The sequence below is a fragment of the Manihot esculenta genome, chromosome 1, assembly GCF_001659605.2.
Source record: "Manihot esculenta cultivar AM560-2 chromosome 1, M.esculenta_v8, whole genome shotgun sequence".
NCBI classification, from domain to species: Eukaryota; Viridiplantae; Streptophyta; class Magnoliopsida; order Malpighiales; family Euphorbiaceae; genus Manihot; species Manihot esculenta.
The window spans coordinates 1,660,240-1,667,932 of record NC_035161.2 but is presented as its reverse complement, the minus strand read 5'-3'; the positions used below and the strand labels follow the sequence as shown (position 1 = coordinate 1,667,932).

The 7,693-nt window shown below is 37.9% G+C and overlaps 1 non-coding gene across 1 annotated transcript; it reads right to left on the bottom strand.

Moving 5' to 3' along the window:
- Positions 1 to 1,224: 1,224 nt before the first annotated feature.
- Positions 1,225 to 1,331, bottom strand: LOC122721877. Its single transcript, XR_006348658.1, has one exon. It is a non-coding gene; the product is annotated as a small nucleolar RNA R71 (small nucleolar RNA).
- Positions 1,332 to 7,693: the final 6,362 nt, after the last annotated feature.

Genomic DNA, 7,693 nt, shown 5'->3' with positions numbered 1-7,693 from the left:
GATCAATTCTAACAAGCTGAAATAGATCCATACTTCAACTAGAATCATTCTCCCATTGATTTACTCATTTAATTACTGCTTTCTTTTATTCAGCTTTAACTCTTCAAAACAAACCCCCTCTTTTATTTACTTTTGTTATTTGTCCAAGTCATTAATAGGAAAAATCATAGTGTCAAATTCCTGTGGTTCGACCCTATTGCCACTATCTGCAAATTATTTTGTTGGTTGATAATAGGTTTATTTTTTACGGCTTCGACAACCGCTATCAAAAATTGGCGCCGTTGCCGGGAATTTGATTTAACTAACATATTTTCCTTTTATGACCAGGGCTGATCGTAACTTCTTTACGATTCAGAAATTGAATGCACTACCAAGACCTTAAAGAAGCAAGCAAACTTGAGGAACCAAGCCTCCAAACCATCTTCATCAGCAACAGCAACAAACCTAGTATCTGCCATACAATCTGCTGCACCTGCTGCAGAATTTGCTGAACCTGCTACTATATTTGCTGCACAAAATCATTGTTGTATCTGCTACACAAACCGCTGCTGTACCTGCTGAATAAGTTGCTAAATCAATTGCTGAAATTGCTGTACATGCTGCACTTGTTGAATCTGTTGCTGCACAAGCTACTGCACTCAAAACCAGCCCTTAAAACTGCACCAGAACCAACCCAAAAACCATAAATTTTTGCTAAAAAAATTCCAGAACGAGCCCTTAAAACAGTAGCTGAACGAGCTGCTATAAAGACAGCCACAACAGCACCTGAAGAGGCAAAAAATGCAGCAGCTACTGCTCTTGAACCGACTGCTGTCCTTTCTGAATTTGAAGTTAAAAACATTGAGGCAAGAGCTCCAATGGCACAAAAAAGAACTCTTCGTGAACTAGCAACACCCTTGGATGATCAAACACTATGGTGCATTACTTACCCACCTTTGGCAGCCCCTTTTGAGCTCAAAAACCGGATTAATTCATCTCCTTCCAAAATTTAGAGGTCTGAAAAATGAAGATCCATACAAGCACCTTAAAGAATTTCACATTGTGTGTTCAATAATGAGGCCTCAAGGTATTTCCGAAGAGCATGTTAAATTAAGAGCTTTTCCCTTTTCTCTTGATGATTTTGCCAAAGATTGGTTATTCTATTTACCACCTGGATCCATCACTTCATGGGCTGAGATGGTGAGAGCCTTCTTGAGCAAATACTTCCCAACCTCAAAAGCTATTGGCATCAGAAGAGAGATCATTTGCATTAAGTAAAAGGATTATGAAGAGCTATATGAATATTGGGAAAGATTCAATCAATTGTGCACAAGCTGCCCTCAACATGACATCTCTGATAAGTCACTCATCGAATACTTTTATGGAGGTTTACTACCCGCGGAGAGGAAGTTTATCGATGCAGCATGTGGAGGATCAATTCAAGACAAAACACCTCAAGAAATGAGGAACTTAATTTCTACTATGGCAGCAGCTTCACAGCAGTTTGGAGATCAAAAACAGCCACCAAGAAGGGTGAATGAGGTGAGTACATCCACTTTGGCATCCCAAATTTCTGATCTCACCAATGCTGTCCGTAGCCTTGTTGTGGGTCAAGCCCAACAAGTCCAACAGATTCAGCAGTCCAAGCCATATGGAATATGTGCAAATATTAACCACCCAACTGATCTATGTCCTTCCCTTCAAGAAGAGGACCAGCAAGTCAATGCATTTGGAGGATTTAATGGGCAATGAAGGTATGATCCCTATTCTAACACCTACAATCCAGGTTGGAGGAATCACCCAAATTTCAGTTATGCAAGGACCAATCAATATCCAAGCTACCAGTAAAGAAATCAAGTCCAAGTTGCACCTCAAAAGTCCAATACACCCCTTGAAGAGATCGTGAAATCCTTAGCAAATTCGGTGCAAAACCTTGAGCAGCAAATGGCCACTTCAATGAGTAAGCTTGAATCACAAGGAAAGCTACCCTCCCAAACTGAAATCAATCCAAGGCAAAATGTTAGTGCCATTACACTAAGGAGTGGGAAAAAGCTTCAAGACAGCAAGGGTGAGCTGCGATCTGCCCAAATACAGAAACAGGTTGCTGAGGAGAAACTGCCGAAAAGTGATCAGGGGCATCGATTTGCCCAAATCGCAGATCCAATCAGTGGACAGACAGGACAGCCAGGCAAAATCGATTTGCCCAAATCACCAGAAAGGGCAAAAATCGATTTGCCCAAATGAACAGACCAGGCAGAATCTAGTCAGAGGCAAAAAATAGTACAACAACCAGTAGAAAAGTTCAAGGTACCTCCTCCCTTCCCAAAGAGATTTGCAAGATCACAAAAAGAAAAAGAAGAGAAAGAAATACTTGCAACCTTTCGCAAAGTGGAGATCAATATACCTCTCCTAGATGCTGTCAAACAAATACCAAGGGACACCAGCCAAGAGGATGAGGAGAATAGGAAAAATTTGAAAGAAACAAAAACAGAAGAGACAACATGCTGCACAGACTGGTCTAGAGGCGATTTGCCCAAATCACTTGTACAGACAGAATTTGATTTGCCCAGATCACTTGAACAGACAGAAATCAAATCAACAATGCAGACAGATTTTGATTTGCCCAAATCATCAGTGCAACCATAATTCGATTTGCCCAAGATCAGTACCAGATTGCAGCCATCTTTTATGGAGAAATATGAATTGGAGTTCAAAGTGCTGCCCAATCACATCAAAAATTCAAACATAGGGGCTAGAGGCACACCTCACTTGAAAGAGGAGAAATTAATCATGTTACTTCATGAGTACATGAAAGAAATAAGATGGGTTATAACCAAAATAAAAGGTGTGTTGCACTTCTTACTTAATTCTGTTGGAATCCTTTTCCCTCCCCCCATTACTTGAGCCTTGATCAAGTCAGAAAAGTCCAGCCCACGACTTTAAACTAGGGCGCTACTGGGAGGCAACCCAGCAGAGGCGATTTGTGCAAATTGATGGGAAAATCAGCAGAACTTAACTACAGTAGAGGTGATTTGGCCAAGTGATTTGCCCAAATCACTGTCCAAATCAGCAGAACCTCCAACAGCTGATCAATCTGCAGAATCTCGCCTTGACAGAATGGAGGCCGAATCATACACATGGAAAGCATGCTGTAGTTGCTGGTTCAACACTTCATACCTATAGACCACCACCACACTTGATTTGGCCACTGATTTGGCCAAATCACTACCCCAGGGAGTCCCTCTCTCTCTTATTTTTCCTTTATATGTTTTGCATTGAGGGCAATGCCTAGGCTAGGTGTGGGGGTATTGGGGGAATATTTTTGCACTGTTTGCACCATCTTTTGTTTTCTTTTTTTCATCTTTTGCTTTCTTTTTGCTTCTTTTTGCATTTTTTTTACCCTTTTACACACACCAAAATTTTTTCACACACATTTTTGCACTCATATTCACTTTTGCACACACCAATAGATTTCATGCACACAAGATTTTATTTTAGCCTTTGCTCTACTCAGTATAGATGACAAAGTTAAAAGAGCCTCCTATCTCATGACCCCATTAAATTTTCCAACCCTTTAAGCCTAAATTGAATCAATTACAGTGTGTTACCTTCTCTTAGGAAGTTTTTCTCTCAAATTGAATCTTTACACTTGCTATGGTCAAAGGAAAAATATATACATGCAATAAAAAGTTAGTGTAACTCTCTATGAGCTGATTTGCCCAAACTGTTATGAAAAGAAAAAAAAAAACTCAGCAAAATCAAAAAGCACAAAACATAACCTGTTTCGATGGTCAAAGACTATGAACAGAGCTAGTAGCCACTTGAACAAGTGACCAACTGAGTAACCGGGGGTGATACCACCAATATACACCTTTTCATAAAAAGGTTGGTGACTTTTTCAGGCAAGAATAAAAAGTGCTGCTGAATAAAAAGGGGGGCAAGTCACTCTAAGGGGTTGTATTAAGCCTAAAATGAAAGAATAAAGCATGATCAAATAAAAAACTTTCTCTTAGCCATGGTGGGTAAAAGGAAATAAGAAAAGAGAGGACAACCTTAGTGCATGTACTCTACATTGTAATACTTCAATTTGGGAGTCTAGGAGGGGTTGATTAAGTGGTACTTAGGCTAAAAAGAAAAAGGAGCTTGATTGGCTAAGTTATTTGTTGCTTGAGGACAAGCAAAAAGCTAGGTGTGAGGGGTATTTGATCAAACATAATTTAGCCACATTTTTATTATCTTTATTACTGCTTAATTACACATTTTCTAGTTTAATTTATGAATTTAGTCATGTTTTTATAGAAAAGGAAGAAAATGGAAAGTTGGAGAAAAAAGTGCAGAAAAAGCTGGAAAAGTGATTGGGTCAAAGTAATTTGGCCAAAGCACTGCCCAAATCACTCACAGGGAGCTGAAGCAGGAAACTGGGACTGACTTGCGCGAGCGATTGGGGCAAGTAATTTGGGCAAATCAACTGTCCAAATCAAACTGAAGTAGAGGCAGACAGCAGCGCGGGAAAGAGGCAAATTTCAAATTTCAAAAGCATTGAAGTCCTATCCTACTTCAAACACTTCAAGATCAATCCTAGGACATCTCCAAGGTCACTCCCAAGAAAGACTTTCTCAAGAAGAAGAATTCATTCATAATTAAATACAAAAGCAAAGAAGGAATAAAAGACTATAAAAGACCAAGTCAAATTAGGATTCCAAATCCTAATTGGACTAGGACCCTTTACCTATAAAAGGATATAGCCCTAAACCAGCAGGAGGACCATCAAATTTTTAGCAGAAACTCATCGGCAACTGCAGAATTTCGGTAGCCTCTCCTCTTCTACTTTTCTTCTTCTTCCTTTTTGTGATTTTGTTCACCATGAGTGGCTAAATCCATTCTTTTCTAGTTGAAGTTGGGAAATTTCATATTTGTGATGAATTGGGAGATTTAAAACTCCATTATTAAACTCTTATTTACTTTCAATATTTATGCAACTCGATCTTTCTATAATTATTGCTTTGCTTTTAGAATCAATTAAGGCCTGTTGCTTTTAATTGCATGAGTAATAAATTGTTTGAATGATTTAGGTCCGTAATTGCTTAGATTGTTTAAACACAAGTATAATCAGTTGCATAATCTAAACTTGACCACACGGTTGGCAAGGTTAGAGTTGGGTTTCTCTAAGTCTTAATGCAGTTAGCAGTTGAAAAGTAAAAAACCCCAAGGATGTTCCTTGGCAACTTGTTAACTAGAGTTTGATTAGCGAACGTTTCCTAATTGAACTAAAACTAAGGAGGAATTTGGATTGTGAGAAGCGTATTCCACGTCCTAAACTAACTTATTGAAATAAATAGGAGTATAAAAAATATCAATGATCAATTCTAACAAGCTGAAATAGATCCATACTTCAACTAGAATCCTTCTCCCATTGATTTACTCATTTAATTACTGCTTTCTTTTATTCAGCTTTAACTCTTCAAAACAAACCCCCTCTTTTATTTACTTTTGTTATTTGTCCAAGTCATTAATAGGAAAATTCATAGTGTCAAATCCCTGTGGTTCGACCCTATTGCTACTATCTGCAAATTATTTTGTTGGTTGATAATAGGTTTATTTTTTACGGCTTCGACAACCGTTATCAATGATTATTTCAAAATTAAGGATTTAGGATCACTTAAATTTTTCTTGGGCTTGATCCTAAGATTTAACAAAGGTATTTCTTTTTGTCAAAGAAAATGTGCTCTTGAGCTTTTGGAAGAAACAAATTATCTTTCATCTAAGCTTGTGAAGACCCTAATGGATTACAATGTTAAACTTTCAAAATAAATGGGCACTCCTCTGGTAGATGTTTCTTTCCATAAAAGATTGGTGGGCAAATTACTCTACTTAACAACAATAAGTCTTTGACTTAAATTTTATCACAAATTAGTTAAGTCAATTTCTCTCTGTCCCTACAAATTTGACACAAGGTCCTTTAATAGCAAGAGCTCTTCTAGCCAAGCCTTGTAGCTCTACACAAGGTCCTTTAATAGTAAGAGCTCTTCTAGCCAAGCCTTGTCCTTTCCTTCTAATTCTTCTCTTAAACTCGAAGCTTTATGATTCTGATTGGGGGAGTTGTGGAGATGCTAGGAGATCTATCACAGGTTACAATATTTATACTGGCAATTCCTTAGTAAGCTGGAAGTCGAAGAAGCAAAATACAATCTCACGGTCATCTTTTGAGGTAGAATATAGAGCACTTGCATCCACAACCTATGAACTTCAATAGATTTTATTCATCTTACAGGACTTGGAAATTGATCATCTTAAGCTAGTTATGATCTATTGTAACAACCAATATGCTTTTTTACATTGCAGCTAATCCAAGATTCTATGAACATATGAAGCACATTGAATTAGAATGCCACTTGGTCAGAGAAAAAGTGCAATAAGGCTTAATTAAGCTCCTGCTAGTTTCATCTCATGCGCAACTTGCAGACATTTACATCAAGGCTCTTGGAGTTACTCCCTTCCACAATATCTTGCTTAAGTTGGGAATAATCAACATCTATTCTTCCGCTTGCAAGTGGATCTTAACACAATAGAATAATCATGGATAAAGCACCAATAGTAAAGAGCCATGTGTATTTTATTTATTGATTTATTTTGTTAGAACAATTAGCTTAGTTAGCTAGTCTGTTAAGTAGAAAATAATTTTCCTACATGTTTCTCTTATGAGTTGAACTCTTGTTATACGCACAAATTTCACTTTTGAAATTAAAGACAAGGAAAATGTAAACAAATATCAATTTAATAAAAAAAAGCAAGATTTGATCTCTAACAATGAATTTCTTAAGATAAAGAAACTCGATACTTTAATTCTTTCTTTTGACTTGTATGATTCAAGAATTTGAAAAGCTTGTTCTTGAATTAGTAGAGAAGACTTCTTCGATTTGGAAAAGGAGGACTTGTAGATTTGATTATAACGACCCGAAAATCGGACCGCTACTGGCGCTAGGATCCAGATCGGCTTAAGGCCGCCGGGACCCGTAGCAAGCCTGACATACAACCTGTAAATCTGTGTAATCCCATACATGATCAAGAACATACGTAAAAATTAAAACTTTTCTTTCATTCATACACCAAACTCAACCTGTGCATGCACTGAACATAATCATAAACATGATCCCTCTGTGGGATCTCATAAATGCCCCAATGGGCGATACAATAATGTTGAGTTGGTTTACATAAACATTATAAAAAGATTTAGGATCATGCATTAAAAGGGATACCTTACACATAGGTCAAGCACAACCTCTAATCCTCAAAATCATTACATTACATAACTATTCATAACTTTACAATTTCATCATGTCCACATTCTATCTATTACATACAAACGACTTCAATACTCTTACGGACCTCCTGGTCTACCCTGTACCTGCATACCTGGGGTTAAGGGGAAAAGGGGTGAGCTACAAGAGCCCAGTGAGTAGAATAATAAAACATTTAAACATATGGTAACATGAAATGCATCACATCACAACTAATCATATCAAGGATGAACTTTTCACCATGTAGCCCTCTACATATTCCAATCATGCCAGGGGCGTAGTGCAGGCCACACCTGGTCTTTCTCTTATACATAACATAACATACATAATCCATGGTGCCGGGGGCATAGTGCAGGCCACGTCCGGTCTTTCTCTTACATAGTGCCAGGGGCGTAGTGCAGGCCACACCTGGACTT